This window comes from Lepidochelys kempii, chromosome 8 (genome assembly GCF_965140285.1).
Source record: "Lepidochelys kempii isolate rLepKem1 chromosome 8, rLepKem1.hap1, whole genome shotgun sequence".
In the NCBI taxonomy this organism is placed as follows: domain Eukaryota; kingdom Metazoa; phylum Chordata; order Testudines; family Cheloniidae; genus Lepidochelys; species Lepidochelys kempii.
The window spans coordinates 92,925,097-92,951,197 of NC_136387.1; the positions used below are offsets into that span (position 1 = coordinate 92,925,097).

The 26,101-nt window shown below is 44.6% G+C and overlaps 1 long non-coding RNA gene across 1 annotated transcript; it reads right to left on the reverse strand.

The window, feature by feature from the left end:
- Positions 1–5,690: 5,690 nt before the first annotated feature.
- LOC140916592 (uncharacterized) lies at positions 5,691–25,594 on the reverse strand. Its single transcript, XR_012160559.1, has 3 exons — positions 25,423–25,594; positions 21,299–21,413; positions 5,691–8,044 (listed from the first exon to the last, which is right to left on the reverse strand). It is a non-coding gene; the product is annotated as an uncharacterized LOC140916592 (long non-coding RNA).
- Positions 25,595–26,101: the final 507 nt, after the last annotated feature.

Here is a 26,101-nt window from a genome sequence, read left to right on the forward strand (position 1 = left end):
TTCCATGGTAACAGCTGCACAGTGGTTTAATAATGAAACAACATCGATACTCAATGTTTGAGAGAGCTCTGTGAATTCAAGTTCAAGTTAAAGATTTATTTTTCCATTGGGGGTGGGGGTAGAAACCCAACTACTAAGTCTTTTAAGTCCTAAAGAGAAAAGATTAAAGCCAGACTTTGATAGCCTCAGAAAACCCCATTGAAAAGTAGTATGAAGCAACTAATCAGTGAATTAAATACATGTTAAAAGGTATTTGAGAGACCTGATAGCATTCCAGAGCACATTCTTAATATCTGTAATTGCTCAACAGCCCTTCCCTTTTATTAGGGAGAGATTATTGTAATCAAGTAGACAGGCATCATGAAACACAGGACTAGAGTCAGGAGGCCCAAGTACTAATTTTAGTTGCAGCAATGACTCAGCGTGTACCTATGCAAGTTACTTTGACTCTTTGTGCCTTAGGGCTTGTCTACACTTACCCGAGGATCGATGCTGTGCCAATCGATGCATTGGTGGTCGATTTAGCAGGTCTAGTGAAGACCTGCTAAACCAACCACCGATCTCGCTCTCATGTCAACTCCTGTACTCCACCTGATCAAGAAGAATAAGGGGAGTCGAAAGGAGAGCATCTCCCGTTGACATCGCGTAGTGTGGACCCTGCAGTAAGTAGATCGAAGCTACATTGATTTGAGTTATTCTATTCAACTTTTCCCTTTAGTGTAGACAAAGCCTTAGTTTACCCATATAGAAAAATGGGGGAAATGATACTCACCTCACTGGAGAGTCTGGAGATTAAGATGCTTTTGAAAATTTGACCCTTAATCTATTAAAGTTGGGAAATATTTGAGACCCTTGAACTGAAAATGCCTGGAAAGATTTTCAAAGGCAAAAAGAACACCAAATATCTACTGACTTTCAATGGGATTTGATGGTCTAATTTCCCTTTCTCCTTCTGAAAGTCTATGCTACATGTGACTATTATTACTACTACAATCAAAACTCGTCAGTCATGGCCGGAATAGCCACTGTGCCAGGACTAAACCCAATAGGGTCTAAGACAACTCTCAGCTCCAGTCAGTACTAATCCAGACCACTGGAAAAAGCAATAGCAACGGATAAGATTTTGCTTATGTAACCACTGTGACAACGTCTAAACCAGGAGTGTCAAACATGTGACCCATGGGCCAGATCTGGCTCCCAGGACCCTTTCACCAGCCCACAGCTCCTTTTGCCGTATTCAAAGCCATCCATCCTGAAAGATCCTATTTTCAGCTAGTGCAAAGAGACTACAGGAGGCTTCCATGGGCAGAACTGAGAGGGAGGCTCACACCAGATAGGTCTTTATTATTCAAGGGTTGTAGAAAAAAAAAAAGACAAATTTCAGAGAGGTTGGGGGAATACCCATGAAGAGAAACAAACAGAGCAGTAAATTAATGGATGGAGGGGACAGGAGGTTTCCTAAATGCATTTATTTATTTAGGAAGGAAAATAAATAAATAAATAGAAAATAAAAATCTTTGCCTCTAAATGAAATCCTTCATTTTCTGAAAGAGAGACTCATTCTGCAATCAGGGAGAAGGCAAAATTTTGCCTCTTGCTCAGGAACATCTTACTCTCCAGCACAGATCAATCAACATGGTAATTTGGCCCTCACCACAGAACCTCCCTACTGGCAGCTGTGTAAGTCACAAATTCTCTGGCAAGAGTGCAGTGATCTCTGCCTCAAGCCTACGTGACCAGACATGAAACATGAGTATCATGAGTGTCTGGACCTTGTACATCCTTTACATTGAATCTTGACTAACGGACTCTTGCATACTTTGTATTATCTGTGTGTGATCCTTTCCCTTGTTATGTGTGCAGCACCTTATCACCAAATGCAGAAAACCCAGGAAGAAATCCATGTTTCTTGAACTTAAATACTTAACTGTGTGCGTGGTGATGCAGGGCCTGATCCAGCTCCCACTGCAGTCAGTGGAGAGACTCCCATGGACTTCAATGGGAGTTGGGTCAGGCCCACAGAGCTCAATACAGTGCATGTGCAGGAATCTAGGATTAAATTCTCCTGGGTAGTCCAGTGCTTTATAAATACCCAGCACATCATCTATAGCTTTCGCTAGTCTCCAGGGGCTGCTCTTTAGCTCTCAGCCATTAGAAAGAGAGGTTTGGGCAATCTGGGTCAGGATAGGGGCAGCTTTTTCTGGTAGCATGGCCCAAACTTTGACATCATGTGATTTGGAGGCAGCCAAATAAAGGTAGCCATAGGTGACAGCTCATCAGAAAATCTCCATGCAAAGAACAGTGGGGTACTATGTGCATAAGGGATGGAAAGTGTAAAGTGAAGTGATATTTGGCTCTCAGGTTTGCCAGTGCAGACAGGAAGCCTATCATGGTGACTGGGTGTTTTTAAAATGCCATGGTCAGGCCAGGGTATCTGGGCAATGACCGATATGTTGTTTTCATTGCTGTAGGGGTACCGAGAGCAGGGCCATGATGGCTGTATTTGGAGTGGGAGGCTGGGTCTGGCCACAGCATGGAGGTTGCCAAGCAAAGCATCTGGGTAGTACAGGTGTCTTCCTCCTCCTCCTCCTATCTACCTGCGACTAGGGAATAGAGCACGAAAACAGGCGTGCTGGGTGTACTTCTGCAGCGGCACATACAGACACCAACAAGGGATGGTGAGACACAGCAGCTCCCAGCACAACCCTTTGTACTCCAGGTCATTACTTGGAGTCGCCTCTCTGGCTCAGCTGCACACTCTGCTACCACGGCATTCAATGTAGGACAGGCAGCTGGGTGAGCAGACACTGCCTACTTTCCAGCCAGGACTGTTAGTGACATTGCATTCCATTTGCAGGTGTATTGTAATCACGACTTGTCTGCTAGCAAACTACTGCGCTTTGTTTGTTTGTTCTTTTTTAAAGTGTTTGTATTTTCTCTTGTGTTACCAATGATTAGACCAAAGAGGAAAATAAGGTACAGAGACATATGGGGGGAAAACCACTCCTAAAGTGCATTTCTCAAGCCACACATTTAGTTTAATTAAGGTCTGCTTACTGAAAGACAGATTAAAGATCTGCTTCCAAAAGACACTGTGAGGCCCCCTCCCCACCATTTACTGCTTATGAAATCCAAGATATTTACATATGTGGGGTTAATTGCCCTCTTCACTCAGTGTGTAACTCTCATGACACTGAATATACGCAGCCCATGAGTAAAGAACACTGCAAAGCAGCATGACACAAAGGAGGAAGTGCCTCCGACTGTCAGGGTAAGAATGGCTTTTGCAATTTTTCAGGGATTTCACATTCATGGGGAAGTTTTACCCACAGGGCCACAAGGTACTATTCCACTATCCCAACCTTCATACATGCAATTAGAGTAGAACATTGGAGTCAAGATCCATTGAGTGCATCTTTATTTTTAAAACAGTCACAGCGAACATGTAATGGTATTCTAGACCAGGATGAGTCTTACTCCAAAGTTTCTGGGACCAACAGAGCCGTATTATTCATATTCAAGTTATAGCCCTGAAAATATGGGATTTTAGCATACCATTTAGAGGTTTCTAGAAGTAGAACATCTATAGCTGTGAAGACAAAAACACACCAAATAGAGTGGTTCCCAATGACAAAAGAGTTTTATTTAGAAAGGAAGAGACCTGTAAAAGAGGCTTCTTCATATATAGGCTTAGTGGTCAGAGCAGATGGTTAGGAGTCATGCTCCATCACTGACTTTGACTAAGTCACATAGCAAGTCATTAACCTTTCTGCCCTTCAGGGGGAGACGAGAATATTGCAGAGGAGTACGACATGCCCACCGTGGTGCCCACAGTTGCTTAGTGCATAGTGCGCACCACTGCCGGCATCGAGAAGAAGCAGCACTGTCTGCCCCACTTCCCACTCAGGTCTGGCCCCGCTGACCAGCTGTCATGACAGAGGGGCCACAGAGCCAAAACTGAGTGAGGGATGTTGCAACTTCCATTAACGGGGAAGGGTGTGGTTGTCACAGCGCTACTCGCTTAATGTTGGCTTCATGGCCCCTCCATCATGATGGAGGAGTTGCAGGGCCAAGCCTGAGTGGGGACGGGCAGGGCCAACACTGCTCCTCCTAGCCAATGTGAGGGCCAGCTCCTGCACCAAGGCCTCACCCTACCTCCAGCAGCCTGTGTCCTCTCTCAGGGACAGGGAGTGAGCAGGACAGACTGGAAGGCGGGAGCTGAGCAAGGCACAAACTCAGCAGGTGAGGAGCTGGAGCCAGCAGCAGGGATGGCTCCATAGGCATTGATGGTATGTACCCTCAGAAAAAAATTCTAGGGGTGCCCCTGCATACATGGGAGGATAACACACCAACAGATTGACAGAGTAAGAAGTGCATTTGAAGTTTTTTGTACGTCTTATTTGCATGGAAGTTCTGCCCTCAGATCCACACAGCAAGATCTTTGCTCCAGTCCCCTCTTTTGCCAGACAGTTATAGTAATAAAGAAATGCTAAATAATTAGTCTTCTCCCCCCCGCATAGCATACTGTGAGGCTCCAAAAATGTGTTGCTTTGAGATCCTCAGTTGAAAGGTGCTATTCAAGTGCAAAGCATGACAGATTTCTAGTGGTTTCTGATATCCTGAAAACATGTTATTCTTACTCTGTGGCTGGCAGAGAAAGGAAGTGTTAAATCTTGGACCGATATCAATTTGGCTGAAAATATCAGCTAGAGACATCTTCTGATTATTTATTCCACTTCCCCATGTCTAGGTAGCCCCAGAGGAGCTGTAACGATGACAATCACTGTGAAAAAACCTGAAGATAGTAGGTTACCGCACAGAATTTGTTCTACTGTGACTAAAAGCATCCAGGAGTTTGTCCCCCACTTTCTGATTAACAAATTCCAGGCACAAGCAAGTCTCTGTTCATTAGAAAAGAGCCTCTTGCGTTAAATCACCACTTCTGCATGGAAACATTTGAAGGAGGAAGAAGAGCAGAAGGAGGAAGAAAATAGGTGATTCCTTTATTATTTCCTCAGAGGTCTTCAAACTCTCTGGTGACTGTTGGAGTCAAGTTAATAGTGTGTACAAACAATGCAGACGAGGCCTTTTATCAATTGTAGGCTCGTCGCTCTTGAAGACTTCAAGCCCTCTCCTTAAATTAAAAGGGCCTTTCTGATTTGAGAAATGCACTCTCCTAGCATGCTGGCTGGAGTCCAAGTTAGGTAGTGTAACTTGGGGTCGCTCCATTCAAGTCAATTACATCACTTCTGGGACCAATGTAAGCAAGATCAGAATCGGACCCTGTGTATCTTCAAACATCGACATATTCCCCAAAGGTGCACAACTTCCCCAGAGGCATTTCTAGATAAATTGGTTTGTGTATCTCAGATTAGAACAGAGACCTTTGGAGTCTATTGTTCACAGATGTACTTGGAGATTTACATATAAAGTATGGTTATAAACATAAAGGAATAGTATACGAGTTTAAATGCTGATGGACTTTGGAATGAGCAACACTTTGTATTATTGTCATACCTATAAGCCCTTGTCACAAACCATTGTGCTAGGCGCTGTGTAAACACAGACCAAAAAGAATAGTCCCTAAGAAAGCAGTAAAGAAAGTGAGACACTGACTAGTATACTCTTTACTGTAACCATCCTTTTAAAGAGATGAGCTAACATAGAAAAGTTGTATATTAATAGGTATAGAAGTATGACATGAGTAAGCATCAGTCTCACAAACAAAGCAGGACTGCGGCTTAAATGTGCAATACCTTACCTCCCATTTCTCCAAGATAATGGCATCACGTTGTGTGCTGAGTGCATGGCTACCTGCTTCTGAGAGAGTCACCACCTATTCTCTGTCATGAACATGGGTGTAACCCCAGTGAAGTCAATGAGGCTGCACACCACTATAAATGAAGGGAGAATTTGAGCCATATTCTTTTGCCTTTAAGTGGGAAATTTCACTCAGTGTGCCACAAGCCCATATCAGAGTCTGTTCACAACACATTATTGGCATACAGTCAATAGGATTGCTTGCTGATGAGTGTGTAAAAATAACACTCGGCTGTTATTACCCTAATTAGCTTAGATTAAACGGATAGCTTCCAGATAGTGAGTTTTAAAAGTACTAATAGAAACAAGACACTGTGTGTAAATAATCACATATTCTACTCTTAGGTAAAGTGGAAGCAAATGAGATTTTGAGGCACAGTCCCAGCTTGATAGTTATTTATGACACAGGACACATAGCCAAAGGTTTTTGCCTGCTCAAACCTATTTATGATTCTCTTATTTTTAAAATTATGATACAGCTTAATTATGACAGTGGCTAGTTACAGGGAGACAGCATCATTTTTAAGCGCCCATCCTACACTAGTGACAAACCATATGGGAATGGATCAAGAAATCTTGGTTCTACTGAAGTCAGTGGTTAGACTCCCATTGACTTCAATGCAACCCGCATTTCACCCTGCAAATCTTATTGTTATAAGGACTACAACTTTATTCTGGCTAGACTCACTGCCTCTCACCTTCCTCTACTTTTGTTTGAAGCCAAACACATCACCTCCCCCCATTAATTCCATCCATTGGCTTCCTATCCCCTATTGCCCCGCAGTCAAGCTTCTTATCAAAGACCGAATATCATCCTGCCCTTTGTGCATCTCATACTCCAGCTCACACTGTCTGCATTGCCAATGCTTTATGCTGTGCCTTCTTCCTTCAAGACTGTAATTTAATTACTTATATAGCTCCCATTACCATAATACCTGAGCACCTCAGCCTTTCATGTATTTATCTTTGTAACACCCCCATGAGGGGGGTAAGTGCTATTACCCCCATTTTACAGATGGGGACCTGAGACACAAGGAGACTTAAGTGGCTTGTAAAAGATTACACAGGAAGTCTGTAAGGCAGCAAGGACCTGAAGTTGTCCTCCCCAAATCCCAGGCTAGTGACCTAGACACTGGACTCCTCACTAAGCCTACCACACCAAGTATTCCTACAAAGTCTCCCACTCACTACTGAATAGGCCTGGCCTGACCCTGCTTAGCTTCACAGATCAGATATGATTAAGACTGTTCAGGGTGGTACAGTCATATGACTCACTATCTGAAGCAAACGCCTCTTCTTTCTTCTCATTGCTTAGTGAGTCCCCACATCCTCATGGGTGTCTGTGACGAAGTGAGACTGTTCTTAATGTTCTCTCTGAATACTGGGTGGGTGCCTCAGTTTCCCCTATGCATTTCTTAAGTATCTAGGTGGTGGGATAAGGGTGTGTGGTTGTTGCAGAGCCCTAGAGGGCCAGTGTGATGGTGTCTGCACAGAGAATGGCCAACACCCTGTCTCCTGGCAACTGATGGCCTGGGCCCCTCCTCTGCAAGGTGCCAACTGAAGGTGTTGGAGAGCAAAGAGAATTGAAATTCAAAGAGAAATTTCACCTGGCCTGGGAAAGAGATAAAGGCCAGAGGAGGGGAAAGAGAGTTTCAGTTTGGAGCTGGCTGGGAAAATGGAGGGAGGTCCAGATGGGACTCTGGCCTCCCTGCCCCACAAGACGGACCTGACTGAGGGGTCCTGTTCCCTGTACCTACAAGCTCTGTTTTAGACCGTGTTCCTCTCATCTAATAAACCTTCTGTTTTACTGGCTGGCTGAGAGTCATGTCTGACTGTGGAATTGGGGTGCAAGACCCACTGGCTTCCGCAGGAGCCCTGCCTATGTGGACTCGCTGTGGGAAGCGCACGGTGTGGAAGGGGATGCCGAATGCTCCAAGGCCAGACTCAGGAAGATCGAAGTTGTGTAAGCTTCTTGCCCTGAAGACAGTCTGCTCACTGAGAGGAGGCTCCCCCAGAGTCCTGACTGGCTTTCTATGGAGTAGTTCCAGAGCACCGCCCGGTGACTCTATGACAGTGTCTCAGCAGACTTGCTCCTCATCGGCATCCCTGTAAGCTACGTCAGGACCTGATTCAAAACGGATTGAAGTCAGTGAGATTCTTCTGATGGAGTTCATTCAGCTTTGGAACAGGGCTTCAGACTGTAAACTCTTGGGAACGGGTGAAGCTGCAAGGAAATATATGGCACTATATAAGAGTTTTGTAATAATACATATTTTCTGAAACCTTCGGGTGTTTACGTTTCCATTACCAAAGTTTACTGAAACTAGCGGTTTGATCAGAACACACCTGAGTGCTAAGTGGAAGGATGCAGTAATGTGGAAGGTAAACCTTCTGTTCTAAATGCATTCTAAAGGAAATCCTGTGATCTTGCAAATAAGTTTTCAATCTAGATGCACTTTTCGCTTATGCCAGGTATGCCCAGAATTACAATGCTTTTTGTTTTATGGTGACTGATGCTCCCTACTTACTAAGTGCTGTAAACTCCCTGTATTTCATTATATATTTGCATATTAATATATTTCTACTATGTTTACTACTTAAATGCATTATTTCAAAACAGTATCTATGTTTATATTTACTGTACGTGATACAAACTTTAGATACACACACCAGAACCACTTCACCAGCAACCAAAGTGCAGCCACCTCTGAGGTAGAACTTAGTAGCTGATGAATAGCCTACAGTAACATTATGCAAAAATGTAGGGAGGGAAGGGAAGAGTATCATATCCAGTTAATACTACAAATATGCAAGATGACTTTAATACCCACATTGTAATCTAGCAGTGCTCTGGGGCCAATATCCTCATTCTTGCCAAAAGTGCCCGGAGCTCTTTAATGATCTAATGAACAGATAATCATAAGGATTCCTTCTGGCCGTAAAAAAAAAAACAAAAAAAAAAACTAACTATGAATCTGTGACCATTCATGGCAAGGCCCTGTTTTAGATAGAACTAAGAGAGGGCGCCACTAGCAGGGCAGCACTAGCATCCAGTACAGTCCAGTCCAGACTTCGAGAGAAGAGTTCTGCCTAATGAATCCCTCGCACCACCTTCTGCTGCACCCTGGGTTGTGTTTAGCAGCCTCCCTTTGACTAGTGGCCAGGCCAAGACCTGCTTTCCTTCTGAGATCTGCAGAGATCACACCCTGAGCTGGCGTGGCTACCAACTGTAAGTGCAAGCATCATTCAGACACCAGCAGATTCTTAAAACGTGGCTTGCTTGCTTCTTTTGTTTTGGAGTCATGAAGCCAACATATATAACACCCTTTCTAAGCTGCTCCTCCTAACTATTTATATCAGTGCCAAACTGTAAAGGATCCACTTCCACTGCAAACTATGGAACTGGCCTGCTATCTACCCTCAACAGTCCAGTCCGTAGCACCCTGCCACCACCATTAGGAGCTACTGATGCCATTTTTTTTCTCCCTCCAAGGAGGTTAGATTCTGCTCTTGGGTTACCTGATGTAATAGAGATCAGGATTTGGCTGCTAGACTCATCTCTGCATAATTCACAACCTCCAGTGAAGCAGGGAACAGCACCGAGCAATTGCTCCTCATCTAGGGTGACCAGATGTCCCGATTTTATAGGGACAGTCCCAATATTTGAGGCTTTGTCTTATATAAGTGCCTATTATCCCCCACCCCCATCCTGATTTTTCACACTTGCTGTCTGGTCATCCTATCCTCATCACCTAGCTCCTAGCCTGAACCCTACAAATGCTACCAGCTGGGTCCCTGAGTTGGCATATATTATGGGGTACTGTTTTCTTCACTAATTGAAGGCACACAAGATCATCTCAGTGCTTTTTACAGTGTAGAAACATCTTTAAAATGTAAATGCAAGTCTGCAATGTGCTAATTAATAAAGTTCATAAAAATGACATCAACTCCATTAGGTCAGGATGAAGGGCAACCAAGCCATGCCACAGAAGGCTGCACAGAGAAATCACAGACAGGCAATCTCAATTAAGTTGTCCTCCCTTCCCATTCTCCTCTGAATTACTTCTCTAAAGCCCCTTAATTATCCAAACTCAATTAGTCTTACAGTATTTGAAGCTTCCTGTTCAGACTAATTTCTCTCTCTTTCCTCATTTGGAGTATTTGACTTATATTAAAGATCATTTAGTGTCCATGGTGGAGAGAACGTTACAAAGACTGTGATAAAGCTCTTCTTTATCCTACTGCTGTCTGACCAGATCAGGCATTAAGTCTACGCATTTCTACCCAGACAGAATATCAGTATGTTTAGTGCAAGTTTCTTTTATATCTACACCAAATATTTGTATTGCCAGTAGTGACTATCACGCTACTGTCCTTTAGAGCTATTTTTCAGCCCTGAAGATTTCCATATGTCCTTTCCAAACCGTATTCTTTTTTATTGTTCCTGGGAATCAAAACAAGAACATAGTGTTAGAGAATTCCTACCAACGAGAACATTCGTGGCAAAGCAGATAGTAAGCAAAGACAATAGCAGGAAGCAGTTAAAAGCTTCCCTTTCATCTCAGTGATGCGGCTCCACGGGCAGACTGAACTCGCACATTTTTCAGTCAAAGGGAATGTAACTCAAGGATTGCAATGAAGCTCATAAATTATTCAAGCCCCTATTGGTTTTAGTCCCCACTGTTAAAGAGGCCAGCCTCAAGGTATTTCTCACCGCATTTTTTTCCCCAGTTTCTCTACTGCAGCCCAACGAAAGCTTGGAAAGTACATCTGTGTCAGTCTGAAGTGCATTTTCTTCCAGGAAGTACATGTGCAAACAGGGCCTCTTCAGACTGTGCTGCCAAACTTGCAACCCAGGGGATCGAGAGTATGAGGGCCGCACCTGTTATGGTTATTACCTGCAGCAGCACTCCTGTGCTGTGTAGAGGCCCTGCTGAGATCATCGTGCTAGGTGCTGTACACGCACATCGTAAAAGACATGGCTGAGAGAAACGTTCTCTCACCTTCATGGGAAAGCTGCACTGGTTTAATTTAAATTGTTTTTTAGTTAAACCAGTGCAGATCCTTGTGCAGACACTTTCTTTGATTGAAAAGTGGGTTTTTTCAGTTGAATGTAAACCGATCCTAATTGACTTAAGTGAAACTGAAATAAGCATGTTTTGAACACATAGGAATTTGCACTGGTTAATATCACACTTTACATTAAAACGGTGCAACTTTCTCATGCAGATAAACCCTCATGGATAGGGAACTGAGACACAGAGAGATTAAGTGACTTGCCCAAGATTAAATAGAAAGTCCATGGCATAGCCAGGAACTAAACTCAAAGCTCTGAATCCCAGTCCAGTGCATTAACCACAAAGCTCTCCTCCCTCTCCATTAGTTTTCTTGCTTTTCACGTTCCAATTGCCTTGTGGCATGAATAAAATCTGCTTCACGATCGAGAACTCTACAGGGAACCTAGAGGTCTCCTCCTTTGCCTGGGGTAGGATGGCAAGTTCACATGCTTCCTGTTTAAGAAGAAACTTCCACCTCTAACTCCCCCATTTTGGTCATTAGTTATTCCACGCAGTGCCCACAGCCACACACATCCCTTACAGCAAGAGGAACGAATAGTTCACATAGCAGAGCTACAGAAAAATGACCCATACCATGTCTGCAAGGCCCAAGATTCAGCAAGCTTTTGCTTGAACAGGCTGTGCAGGTTTGTTATGGTGAGGTGGCTTATGCATCCTTATCTCCCTTCTTTTCTTTCATGCTTTGATCAACAGTGAAGTAATTCATGTTGATGTGTGCTTTGTGTGGGTTCACAGTTCATTGATACGAATGGGGCACGTCACACCCCAGACCCAGGCAGACATCACTTCATCAGCTAGGCTTCCTTCACAGTTTGAAGGTTATTTTTGTAATTAAGAGAACTAGACTCTTTTTAAGGGAAGCTTTACCTTTGGAAGCACAAGGGGATACCCTCAAGCCACACAAAAACACAGTTCGCCAAGACACTGGAAGCCAGTCTAATTGGTCTCCTACCATTAATTGGTTAGTCTCTAAGGTGCCACAAGTCCTCCTTTTCTTTTTGCGAATACAGACTAACACGGCTGTTACTCTGAAACCTGAAGTTACCACTGTGACACGGGCAGACAAGGTGGCAGCTCATGCTAAGGCCCCTCGGCCTCACTGAACACTAGTTTCCAGCTATGAGTTAGTCAGTCTGGCTCACCGGTGTGTTAGTATTTAGGTATTAGAGTTATAGACAGGTGTTTAGCATTTGGACTTTATGAAATGCTTTTGAGTTGCTGCATGCATTAATCTCACTTATATCATCTGTATCTTCCCCCTCCCCACCCAACACCCATGAAGAGTGGATGTGCTTAAACCCTCATCCCATCACAGTTTGATCTCTGGGGGAAGAGAATGAAAATCCCTGACTAGACAAATCCGTATGATTATGCTGCTTGGAATTTGGAGAGGGCAATATTTCTAAGCGTAAGCAAGGGATCTCCAAACTGCTTCGCTTGGGTCTGCCCTAAAGGTTATAGAGAGCTTGTACATTACAGTAGCTTCTATTATTTTTTGAAATCTGAGACTGTAACTCATTTCTGCCTGTATGTTTACCTGCTTTAACTTGTAAATAACTCATTTCTTCTTCCTAAGTAATAAACGTTTAGTTAGCTTAAGATAGGATTAGCTACAGGTGTTGTCCTTGGTGAGCCATCTAAGGTGCAATTGACTGGTAAGTGACTGGTCCTGTGGTACTAGGATTAACCTGAATATTGTTGTGATTTTTGGTGTAAGGGACCATCTATCACAGAGGCAGGCTAGCCTGTATGACAAGATAGACCAGAGTACATAAAAGGACTGCCTGACTCCCAGGCTGTCATAGGGTTTGAAGCATTCACACTTGATACTTAGCTGGTGAAATTTATTTCTAGACCACACAGACAGTTTGGAGTTTGTGCCCTGGTTTGAAACAATCTGGCCTGAGGTTGGCACCCATATTCATGAATCATTCCAGACAGCTTGACAACCAGGTGAGTGTTTTATCAGGCAGTTTCTACAGCGTCAGGTTGATAGAACTTAAGGTCAGCTCTTGTAAGCATCACACAAATGTACTTCTACTAAAATACTCACTTTTATAGACCATGCATGAACAACAGTAAGTACTGGCATGGAATGATTATTCACCATACACCATTTTAACACTACCTCTGGGGCAGAAGGCAACAGCCAAGGGGGGAGCGGGGGGGCAAGAACACTTTTGCCAAGACTCCAATGCAAACCCCTTACCTTTACCAAAGAAAGGCCCTTTACTAAGTATTTATATGGCTCTAATTCATAAATCACCAAGGACTTTACAAAGGCAGCTGAGAATCATTGTCCCTTTTATGCCCATAGGGAAACAGAAGTTACGTGACTTACCCAAGATCAGGTAGTGTCAGAGCTGTGCATAGAACCTCTTCCATCCAACTCCCAATCAGGAAATTCTAGCCAGCAGACTATGATACTGCCATCCTGTAACATTGATCCAGAACACAAAGTCCTCAATTTTTAAGGTCTCTGTTGAAAGACCTATATGCAGTAAACTGAAGGGAAGCAGTTTTTCTTTTTTCTCTCTCTCTCTTGTCTCTTTGAATCAGCGCTTCTAAGAAATTTAGAGAGTTTACAGACTTGATACTTGATCTTCCAAGCACCCCTCAAGCTAGAAGCTGATTTGTGACCCAGGAAATCATTTATGTTGGTCATAGGTGAAAGACATTTGGTAGTGAAGGCTAAGCCACTCATCCAGCTATGCCCTTGAACTAATAATTAGCAACACTTTTCACCTGCCAAAGTCACTGGTCAATCTAAGGCAGAAATTCTTTCCTTGTTGCTATTCTCTTCAGAAGTTAAAGGGATGTGGAGCCAATCCCATGCTTACTAGGATGGAGAAAGCAAAGTGGGGAAATTGGGCAATGTCACAGGCTTGCCTCATACTTGTGTCCACACTTTCGGAAGAACCTAATGCCTGTGTTAGTTGTGCTTGGTCACCCAACTGAGAAGCTGGGGTTTTGTTTCATCTGAAGACCTGATTTTAGAGGACCAATAGCAATAGAATGAAGAAGGGAAGGTTCAGTTTAGAGCTTATCAACCTTCAGAGTGCCCTTAAGTGGACCACATCCTGCTATAAATTTTTGTACAAAACTCCTGCTGACTTAGAGGGGTTTCTCAGTGCAGAATGATGGCAGGATGTGGTCTAAGAGCTCTCTCTTATAATAGGGTTTTCCACTGAGATCAATGGACATTGGTCCTAATTTAATTGCCAAAACTTGACTCCCAGCTATGAAAAGACACATTGTTTTCCTGCAGACTGCAGTAGGAAATATGTTTTTGCCTTTGCCAGAATGAAATTTGGCAAAGGAGGACACCAAAAATGTCTGAAATTAATCAAGAGAGTATCTTCAGCTTGTATGTCTCAAAAAACCCTTCATTAATATTGATCTTTGGGGGAAAAAAATGTGGAAAGCACTAATGCACCCAAATTTAATGTTTAGTAAAAAAAGGGTTTCCTCATCTGAACTCCATTATAAAGCGCTCACATTTTAGGCATGAGTGCTGAGCACCCCCTGGAGTCTCTGGGAACTGCAGGTACTCAGCACCTTTGAAAATAAAGCTACTTATTTTGGTGCTAAAGACCCAAATCCTGTTGTCCTTCCTTCTGGAGATCACTGGAGCCTAGAGGTAGTATTCAAGAGCTTCTTTGTAGGCACTGAGGGTTGAAAACGGTGCTCTTAGTGTTTTGTTCTTTATGCTGATTCAGCATTGACTGTGATTTTTAAATTTGTGATCCTGCAGTTACTTTAAAGTGCTCTACGATAACAATGACCTACCAGTGGAATCAGCATTTCAGAGGTTAAAAACAGCACTTTCTAAAGAGGAAGTAGGTTTGTTTTCTGACTTATTTTTCTGGAAAATGTTAAAACAATAAAAATAAGCGGGCGAGTGCAAGTTTGTAAAGGAGCAAATTTCCTGCCTGCAGTGACACTGATAAATTTCAATCAGAGAGACAGGGGGACCCTCTTCCTGGAAAGCCAGACAGGATAGAATTGATTTGAGACATCTTCATCACCAGAACAGCTGGTATTGGCTAATCACCAGAAAACAGAGCCATTAGCCTACAGGAAATGGAGAAAAGGGAGAAAGTCTGAATCAAACTTTCAGGCTCCACATGTGTAAAAGGAAAAAAAAGAAAACACACACACACAGAGACACACACCCCTTCCTGCAGACAAACAAATGCCAGAGGAAGTACCAGTGCCCTGAGTAATCAAAGAGACTGAAAACACTGCAGCCTCTTGTGCCAGCAGCAGCCAGAAGCCAGCACCCATTTATCAGTGAGTGACTGCCTGACACAGCCACTGCCGGATGGACTGTACAGCTCAGTATGAATCACAGGGGAAAGGATTCCTTCAGTCCCGGAGGAATTGGTACAACACCCGGGGCTGCCTACATTTTTTTTTTTTTTTTAAATATCCTCGACTTTTAGAAAGCAGCAATTTCCTTCCTGGTGTGTTCTGTGGGCGGGCGACAGGCAGATGACTATCCACTGATTGCATGGTGCATATGTGAGGGAGGGCACGAATACAATGTTAGTGAGAGAGGGGTCAGACTGAAAGCCCCTGAAAAGCAACTAGTGGCAGAGCAAATTTCCCCCCTGTTGCCCTGCCTATGGGACTGATTCATCACTGCCCTCCAGTGCCTTTATGCCGGCTAGACTCATGCAAATGAGCCACGGAACAGGCTCAACTCCCCCTCGGGTATATCCCCAGGGCATGGAGGCTCTATGTCTAGGCACAGTAGCCAGCTGTGTGCCACCCCTGCAGCAAGCCCAGAGGCAGGGGCCGTTGCAGGGTGGGGTGGAGTCAGAGACCAGGCATGGCCCTGGTGTTCTTACATCCCTGCAAAGCCCAATAGGGGCCACTACTTTAGGGGTGCAAGTGAGAGCAGCCCTAGTCTGTGCTTGGGCTGCACTGGCTCCACCAGACCCTGAATGGAAAGTGGAAATCCTTGCACCACAGCCCGGGGCTGAATCTGGCCCCATGTGTTTAAATGCAGACTTACAGAGACCACCTGAATAGGGGGCAAGAGGAGGATTTAGTTTCATTCCCTATTCAGACCTTGGCCCTTCTTCAGAGAGTGACTAGTGCTCCAGACCAGCCCTTTTTAATAGGAAAGGCTCAACTGACCGCACATTACCAACCTCAGTAATTACTTTGGATTTACAGTTGGCTTACAGTTGCCCATGTAGAGCAGAACCAGCGTGGGGATGGGAGGAGACAAAATGGCCACTCACACTTGAGTTGAGCTAAAGAGTCCTGAACCTGCTCTTGTCCCCGAGAGTCTCAGCATGTCCCCTAAGATAGCACACCAGGGAAGGAACACATTTTGTGCAGTGTTTTTCACAACAGCTCTCTCCCAGACTGCTTTGGCGCGCTACAGCAGTAAAGAGAAAGAGATTAAAAGTGAAGCCAGGGGAAAATAAAGTTATAATGAGATCGGATCTGATCCAATACCATGCTATCAACAGGAGCCTTTCCATTGACTGTCTCAGTTTGGACCAGATACATAGGGTACATCTACCCTGCAGCTGGAGCGCGCTCCCCAGAGTGGGGAGCCAGAAACCCACTAGCTTGAGCCAGCGCACTACAAAGAGCTGTATAGCCAGGGGTAGCATAGGCATCAGTACAAACCTGCCCAGACCCCCAGCTACACCGCTGTCTATAGCTTGCTGGCTCAAGCAGAGCTAGTGCTAATCTGTCTACCCACGCTCCAGCCGCAGCGTAGACGTACCCATCGTCCGTCAGGCAAGGCTGCTCCAAACGATAGGAGCTGCAGAAGAGAAACTTCTCACACGAAGGCTGGCAGAAGTATGTGTCAGGGTACTAGAGATGAGGCTGGCCCTAGAGCAGCAGAAGGGACACTGTCCGTGAAGTCTGCATCAGCAAGTCCCTGGAGTGTTTTAAAAACAGGAATCATAGAAACGTAGGGCTGGAAGGAACCTTGAGCTGTCACCTGTTCCAGCCCCATGCTCTGAGGCAGGACCACATATACCTAGACTATCCCTGACAGACATTTGTCTAACCCAGGGGGCTGGAACAATTTGTATAGTGGGGGTGCTGAGAGCCACTGAACCAAACTGTTAACCCTGGATACGATGGAAACCACTTCAAGCCGGGGGAGCGACAGCACCCCCAGCACCCGTAGTTCCAGCACCTATGGTCTAACCTCTTCGTTAAAGCCTCTAATGAGGATTCCACATCTTCCCTGCAAAGCCTAGTCCAGAGCAAAACTATCCTTAGCGTTAGAAAGCCTTTCCTAATATCTGGCCAAAATCTCCACTGCTGCAGATTAAACTGACCACTTCTTCTCCTACCTTCAGTGGACATGGGGAACAATTGATCACTGTTTATAATAGCCCTTAACATAAAGGAGACTGTTACCAGGTTCCCTCTCACTCTTCTTCAAGATTAAACATGGCAAAAAAATTTAACCTTTCCTCCCAGGTCAGGTTTTCTAAACCTTTTATCAGTTTTGTAATGCTCCCTTGGACTCTCTTTGATTTGTCCACCTCTTTTCAAAGGACACTGTTGAAGCCTCACCAGTGCCAAGCAGAGCAGGACAATTACCTCCCATGTCTTACATATGACATATCTGTTAATAACCCCCAGAATGATATTAGTCTTTTTTGCAACTGCATCACATTGTTGGCTCATATTCAGTTTGTGATCCACTATAGAATCATAGACTTTGAGGTCAGAAGGGACCATTATGATCATCTATTCTGATCTCCTGCACAACGCAGGCCACGGAATCTCACCCACCAACTCCTGTAACAAACCCCTAACTTATGTCTGAGCTACTGAAGTCCTCAAATCGTAGTTTAAAGACTCCAAGGTGCAGAGAATCCTCCAGCAAGTGACCTGTGCCCCATGCTGCAGAGGAAGGCGAACCCTCCCCCACCCCCACCCGGGCCTCCGCCAATCTTTCCAGGAGGAAAATTCCTTCCCAACCCCAAATATAACCCCCTGATCCTTTTCAGCAGTGCTACTGCCCAGCCAGCTATTCCCCATTTTGTAGTTGTCCATTCGATTTTTTTTTCCCATGCAAAGTGTAAATACTATGCACTTGTCTCTACTGAATTTCATCTTGTTGGTTTCAGACCAATTCTCTAATTTGTCAAAGTTGTTTTGAATTCTAATCCTGTCCTTCAAAGGATCGCTACCTTGGTGTCATCCTTTATAAGCATACCCTCCACTCCATTATAACATTTGTGGATGACACCGAGCTGGGAGGGGTTGCAAGCACTTTGAAGGACAGGATTAGAATTCAGAATGACCTTGACAAAGGAAAATCAGTTTTTGAATCAGACCCTGGGGTTGATGATCATGTTGATGCAGGCCCGCATCTCTGAATGGCTAGAATGAAGGCAGTGCTGTTTGGAAATTGGTACGCGTCGCTAGGAGGCTATGGAGAAGGGAATCATAATAACGAACATGAGAGGAGATGAAGGTAAGGGTGGCAGGTTTAGTAGAGGCAATGCTGAAGCAGTGACTCGCAAGCGGTGTTGGCTCCCTTGAAATCAATGGCATTCACCCAGGCAGTGTTGTTGGGAATGCAACAGGCAGATTTGCAGATGTGGGAGGGTGAAGAAGGAATTCAGGGTTAAAGGTGCTACTAACTTTAAAAGCAGTGGAGACAAACCAGAAAGCTGAGTTGGTAAGTGCAGGGTGAGAAAACTGGGTTGGGCTTGAAGATGTTCCATTTGCCCAAGAGAAGAATGGTTTTGGGTATTGATAGCACTATATGTCCACAGGTGAATTACTGTTTTGTGGGGCACTGGGCCAGACCAAGTGGGGGCCCCTCCCCACCCATTCTGCCTCCAGACCCACCCTGCCATCCACCTCCCTCCCCTCCCTAGTCCTGCCAGGGAAATGGGGTCGCAGCGCGGGGGCTTACTCCACTCCGCCCACCTGCTGCTCCTGCTGGGGAGTGGGGTCAGGGCATGGGGTCTTCCCCTGTTCCCCGGCAGGAGCACCAGGCAGGCAGGCAGGCAGAGTGGGTCGGGGCACAGGACGCCCATTTTTCCGGGGCCCCCCAATTGGCCATGGCCCCTGGGCACGGCCCTGTTGGCCCAGTGAGTAATCCACCACTGTATATCGCACCCAGCCAGTGTTTAAAGACAGTGCACAACATAAACCCCACATACAATATCTAATTAGAAACAATTAGAAAAAGAAATAATTTCATTCTCTCTTTAAAAATACCAAAGGGCAAATTCTGCTCTCAAATACATGCAAGCAGCGCCAAGGGGGCAAAATTTGGCCCCGGAGGAGTGAGGAGTACAAAGTTCAAAGAAGAGGGCATTCCACCAGCTTGGCTGCAGCTGTGAAAAGGCCTTATGTAGGGAAACTGTACAGTGCGCACTCTGGGCCAGATCCTCACCTGCTATAATTTACACCCACTGAGGTTCTGGCCCTGTGCATTTACAGTAGAAATACTGACACACTCTAATGATAGCGGTGCACCTGGGCACTGCAGAAATCATACATTCGGCGAGAATGCTCTCGTCCTACAGTGCTGCTGGCATTGCTCAGCCTTTGGTAACATCACCTAATATTCTAAGACTGCCAGGAGAGGAAGTCAGTTTGTTTTTCTCACCGCTCACCCAATGACACTGTTTCCAACTCAGTCTGCTGTTTGTACTTGCCTTTATCACAGAAAACAAGCCCAGCCACAGCAGTGGGTTAATATACTCTGTTTGGGATGTCTGAAACAACAAGCACTAGTTATAAAGTCCCACATTTGGTCATGATCTTCCCCTGGTGTTTGCCTATTGAGTTGTGAATACTGATAAACTTCCTGGTCTGGCCCATTCATCCCTGATAAACTATGGCTCCTGCTTCAAGTGACTGTGTGTCAGTTGTGGGCAAAGGAGAGTACTTGGGGAATTGCTCATTGCTAACAGAAAGATAGTTTGCAAATGACTGGTACGTTCCCAGAGAAATGTGTCTCCAGTGGCTACAAGGTTTGCATTGCTTCATTGTACAGTTACAACAGGTGTTTCATTTCCACTGGCTGGTTTTGATTTTGGTGGCATGAGATTGTACCACATCCTTTTGGGGAGGTTACATTTCATTCTTCCTGCCCAGATTCTCTTACAATATTGGTTGATCAGGTATCCATCAGTCACTCATCAATAAGAAGAAACTGAAAGGGACAATTCAAATTTAAAGAACTAAATAAATCAAAGTAAAACATTTCCTTTGCCTTTATATTTCTGCTGCCTCTGAAAAATCATGACTGAGACCTATCTCAATAGATATGTAACTGTACAATAATATTGTGTCAACAATTCTTATCCTGTGTCTGTGGTTTGCATAGTATAATACTCATATCCTCAAAAGTATCATTTAACTTTAGCTCCACATCCTAAAATGATTCAGCCTTTGAAAAGAAGAAGTTTTGGTCCAAGTTCATCAGACGTTTCAAAACTTCACACAAGAGTCCTGGCAACTACAACAAAACCACAGCATAGTCACTTTACGTGCTACTTCTCAGGCTTGTAAGACCCAGCGCTTTCAATGGACCACCACTTCAAACCTTGACATTGCTGACTGGCTTAATTTGTCTCCCTTATCACATGGCAAGTTCTGAAGCTTCAGCTGTGTAGTGGCATTTGCTCCTGGTAGGGTAAAGAAAAAAAGAAAGGAAAAAAAAACAAAACAGAGCAAGAAAGCAGAAAGGAGCATGAGGTTCTAATTGTCTGAAAACCAGAAACATCTGTTGGAGTCATGAACAGTTGATTAGTGGAGTTCATTTCTAGGGTACAGCTTTCAGTGGATCAGCTCTTCTATCGGACCACTTCACTCGTCTTGGCAGTTACTGGGGATATTAAAACGGGTTAAACTGACCAGGCAGGAGAAGCATGCCACTCCTCTTTTTCCTATGAATTTGCTAGCTAGATAATTTGTAGTTGATAGTTAATATAAAAATTAAAAATAGGTTTTGTAGGGATTTTTGTGTTTAGGCAGGTAGTTTAGTCCACCCTATTGTGCAATTCTAACCAGATTTTATCATGGCAGATCTGGTTTAAATATATAGGGATTAAAGGTGTGTGTGCCTTATGGCAATTAGATGTTCATGAAGGACAAACATGCAAGATGTCCTAGATCCCTAAGAGAATGGCACCTCCTGAGGGGTTCTCATTATGCCCTGGCTTTATCCCTTTGATTCACCTTGAGCAGAAGCCTCAGCTTCCTCTCCTTTATATAAGGACAGGCTTACCAGCCCAGGCAAGTGATACTAGATCAATCTCATCTGCTCTGAAGGAACCAGTTCCACCTTGGCCCAGGACCTGGAAGCTCCATCAGCCCCTAGCATTCCCTTACACCCTCCCCAATGCCATGTGTGACTCCCTTCTTAAAGTACCCCTGCCCCTTACCTATCTTTTACAAGTTGGAGTGGACAGGTGAGGGAATCATCAGAAGCAACATTGACCTCCTGTTGTTCCATGGAGATGGAGAAAGCTGTGAGCTCTGTCTCTCGGCTCTTGCCATCTGGAAGAAGAGGGGTAATGACAAATACTTAGATTGTACTGCCAATCTCCTAATCCATGACCAAGGGGCTGGGTTACTAGCTGGGGAATAGGGTCTTACAAGAAATATATTCTTGGTGAGCCACAATGACATCAGAAATCTTGGGGATTCGGACACCAGGATTCCCCCTGTCATGGTTTAGTCAGGAGACCTCAAAATAATCTAAACACCTGCCAGCGAGCCATAGTAGAGATCTCTGTCTCCCCTTGACCAGAATATGGAGAAAGACACCACTGCACAGTGGGGAAGAAATGTTGAAGTGGGGACAAGTCTCCATCATTCACCCCAACTCCAGCTGCACCCATGTCCCTTAGCCTCCCCTCAAGTGGTGTTTACAATGATTAAGATCCTAGTGTAGATTGGACAAAGCCATTACTAATGTTGTTACAAGAAGCACTGTAGAGGCCTGGCTGAATTGCATTTTTTATATCACATGATGTGTGTTGAGGGCAAACCAGTGGTGACAACTGTGGTCAGCAACAGATCATTTGCCTAGTGTAGATGGAGCATTAGAAAGAAACAGGTAGACTGTCAATGTAACCAGCATGTTCGTATGAGCAAGCAGTGCCTTTTTGGCCAACTCCATAATCTCTTCCTGGTTTCTGCCTAAGGGGTACATCAGCCATTGGGGGTACAAGAAACAGGATTATTCTCAACAATGTAACCACTGAATCCCCTTATTGTGATGCACAAACGCTTTGTGAGTAAATTCTACAAGTATCTCCCACCTACAGCATACAATCTTGCTCTTTAAAAGAGAGCCCTTGCCTCGTGTAGCATGTTGTGTCAGGATTGGGGTTTCTGACACTTTAATAAAAGAATCTCCGAACTGCTTTACCACTTTATTTTTCTTCTTACTATTACAGGGTCAGATTATAGCCCAACTCATGTGGTAGCACAAGGAAGTACGGGTGGCTCTTTCTCCCTTGCTCCAGCTACCCAGATCACAGATGGGGGAAAGAGTGGCATTTGTGCGGCTGCTAAACTCCTATCCCCAGGCAAGTGGGCAGGACAAGGAGTCAACACAGCTCCCCCTCCCCCCAACCCCCCCCCCCCCCCCCCCCCGCAATCTGCTGGTTAGCAAAATTACACTAGCAAGCCACAGGAATTATACTGCACCCTGTATAGGCCTGCCAAGCAGAGGGAAACGAGGAGGCAGATCTCTCAGAGTCACCATCTCCCATTAGGTGTGCTCCAAAAGCAACTCAACAGTGTGCTGCCCCTTGCTCAGCGCAAAGCCAGGACACAGCCCGCTTTTCATTATGGTAACTACAAGGGACAGTGAGTCTTGCTGGGAACATTTTGTAGGGTGCTCCAGGCTCTGATTCTTGTAGGAAGCTGACCATGTTTATAAAATATTTTTTCCTCTCATGAAATATACCATTGCCCTGAAGCCTAGTCACGTTGTTTTAGTACTTGACCATACTTCCTAACTTTTTACAGCACAAACATGGAACCAAATATGGGAAAACACAAGAAAATAGGCAACGGGTCTTGTACTCATGAGCTGACATGCGGAAATGAAGGCTTTTCACTGTAAGTAAACTTCTAGGCCAAGACTTTCAAAAGTAATTGGTGATTTTAGTTCCTCGGTTTTTGGGTGCTCAACCTGAAGAGCCTCAGTTTGGCATGGTCTTTTAAAAAGTGGGCATTCAGCACTTGGCTGCAGGGTTCTGCATGCTGTATCCCTGATCTAGTAAAACACATGCACTTAACATTTGAGTTCAGTGGAACTGCTCATGGGATTAAAGTTAAGCACGTGTTTAAGTGCTTTGCTAGATCAGGGGCAGAGGCCCAGATCCTCAGAGGTATTTAGGCTCCTAACTTCCATAGATCTGGGCCAGAGTGTTCAGCATCTTGCTGGATCAAGCGCTTACTAACAGGGGTCAGCACCACTGTGTTGCGCGATGGACACTTGACAACATTACCGGACTTAGTGACGGACATTGGTGGGGGGCTGAGACAGGGGGTGGGGGTGTGTGTATGGGGGTATGCGCTCCAGGCTGGAAAAGGGGGGTGGGGAGGTGAGGGCTCCAGCTGGGGGTGCAAGCTCTGGGGTGGGGCTGGAGATGAGGGGTTTGGGGTGCAGGAGGGAGCTCCAGGCTGGGACTGAGGGGTTTGGAGGGCAGGAGGGGGGATCAGGGCTGGGGCAGGGAAGCAGGGGGGCGGCTCAGGGGTGCAGGCTCTGGGCAGCGCTTACCTCAAGCAGCTCCCAGAAGCAGCGACATGTCCCTCCTCCAGTGCCTACGTGGAAGCATGGCCAAGTGGTTCTGTGTGCTGCCTTGTCTACAAGCACTGACCCCACAGCTCCCATTGGCTGCAATTCCTGGCCAATGGGCTGGGAGCTGCGGAGTCAGCCCTTGGGGAGGGGGGGACGGAGGCAGCGTGCCTGCAGAGCCGCCTGGCCGCACTTCTGCCAGCAACAGCAGGGACAGGGAGACGCTTGCAGGGAGCCACCCAAGGTGACCATAAGCGCTCCTCACGGTCCTCAAAATTTTTACCATGGACACTTGTGCCCATGTACAGACACGTTGCTGACCCCTGCTTACTAAAGATCAGACCTTTTTAAGGTGACTAAATTTGGACACCCAAAAATTGAGGCACTAATAATCACTAGTCGCTTAAGTAAATCTTAGCCTTAATGTTTATTATCCATTTCTGCTAATATTCCTTATAGGATGGCTCTCTTCAGGGCTAGATGGGATGTTTTATGTATTCAAAAGGAGGGACTTTCACCTAATGAAACAACTCCTGTGGAAATATCAGTGAATATTCTCTATAGGTTACCAGAACTCAACCAATAATAAATGTTTTCCCATTATTAATTCTATCAGTTCCAATTCCCCACCTCCCATGTAAAAAACTCTTCAAAACAAAAATACCACTGTGACTGTTTGTTGATCTCAGGTTCTAGAAATACAAATTTTGTAATAGTTTTGCATTGTATCATCTAATTAATGGCCTGGGCACCTGGAGCCCAGGATAAGTGCTCTTTTATGTTACTTATTTACATCCATATAAATAAACTATTTTTTTCACTTTCAAAAAAATGTAGTTTTATATAACTCAAGACCAGATATGCACCAGAGCCAGTCCCAAGAGGCAGGCAAGCAATTCGGTAAAAGCTTTCTAGCCTTTTATAGTAACACTTTCCATAAAAGTCCCATTTACAAATAAATACTTCAAAGACTATGTGCATGTGCATTGTTTTCACAATACTTGCCTGTTAAACTGATCTGTTGTTGAGTCTGCCTTATCATGTGTTATCACAAAAAAGGTAGTTGAATCTGTTTGCCCCTTAAACAGTAAGGGCCAGATTTCAATACCTTTATTTACGTTATTCCACAACCGATTCCACTGAAATCAAATGGAAGTGATAGGAAAACACAGATAATTAATATGCGGGAGGGGAGCTAGCAAGGATTTGTGTTAGGTGGTAGAATTTTCAAAAGCTCCTAAGTGACTTAAGGACTACAACTTCTCCTGTGGGACTTGTGCTCCTAAATCATATTAGCCTTGTTTACATGCAAAAGTTGTATTGCTTTAACTATACTGGCATTAAAGCAGTAAAATCCCTTAGTGTGGATGCAGTTATACCAGTAAAAATATGATTATACCAGTAGAGCTTATTCTGGTAAGGGAAGGGGAATAAGCTATACCAGTATAAACAATTTTATACTGGTATAACTGTCTACACTAGGGGTTGTACCACACCCCTAACCAACACAGTTACACTGATATAAAAGCTGTGTGTAGGCTAAACCAGTTGTGCTTTTGAAAATCCCTCCCAGAATTGTCAAGTTTAGGCTTAGGGAAACCAGTGGAAAGATACTGCTGATCTTGAGTAAGGGTGTCAGAATCTGGCCCTAAAAAAGAATTTGGGTGGGTGGGAAAGAGGCAAGTCAATATTCAGAAACGGGGATTTCTTCAAAAATGTTGAAAAACCATTAATATCTAAAATATTCCTTACATTTATATGAGATCCTTTGAGCTGGGAAGCACCAAGGTGCTTTTCAAATTAAGGCCTCTGTGTCTGGCAGCTGCTCCACCTGGGTGCACCTCTGTGGCTGTTCAGGGTCCTATGGGGATCTGTGCTGGTGGAGGAAATAGCAGCATGAAACAGCTTGCAGGATCGGCCCACACCTTCACTTTATTCACTGATTGTCTAATCACTTACAGTAGAGGATCGCCAAAACTCTACGTGTAAACTGACTGGCTTCCTTGGAAAGTGACAAGTAAGATCCTGAATTATTGCTTTCCTTGTAAGTAAATGACTGACCTTAGAGGGTTGTATGCTCTGTGGAATTCTGCTCCTGGAGATTAGGGATCTCAGGAACTGCCTTTTTAGGCAGGAGGCTAAACAGAGCTGTGTAACTGCTACTAGCAATAAAACTGACAGTGAGCCTGGGAAGTGGCTCCCTACCCTTATAAGGAGAAAGACAGGTATTTCCTCATGACCATATTTGGTACTGCAGGAAAACATACTATCAAGGTAAAGGAACACCTCCAGAAACAAGGTCAGGATCACACGCATTCCACAGTTTCAAAAGGGAGGCTGTTGCATAATACCAATGCTAATGCACTTTGCATCTCTCTGACACCTTCCATCTGAGAATCTCAAAGCACTTTACAATATTATTGAATTAGGC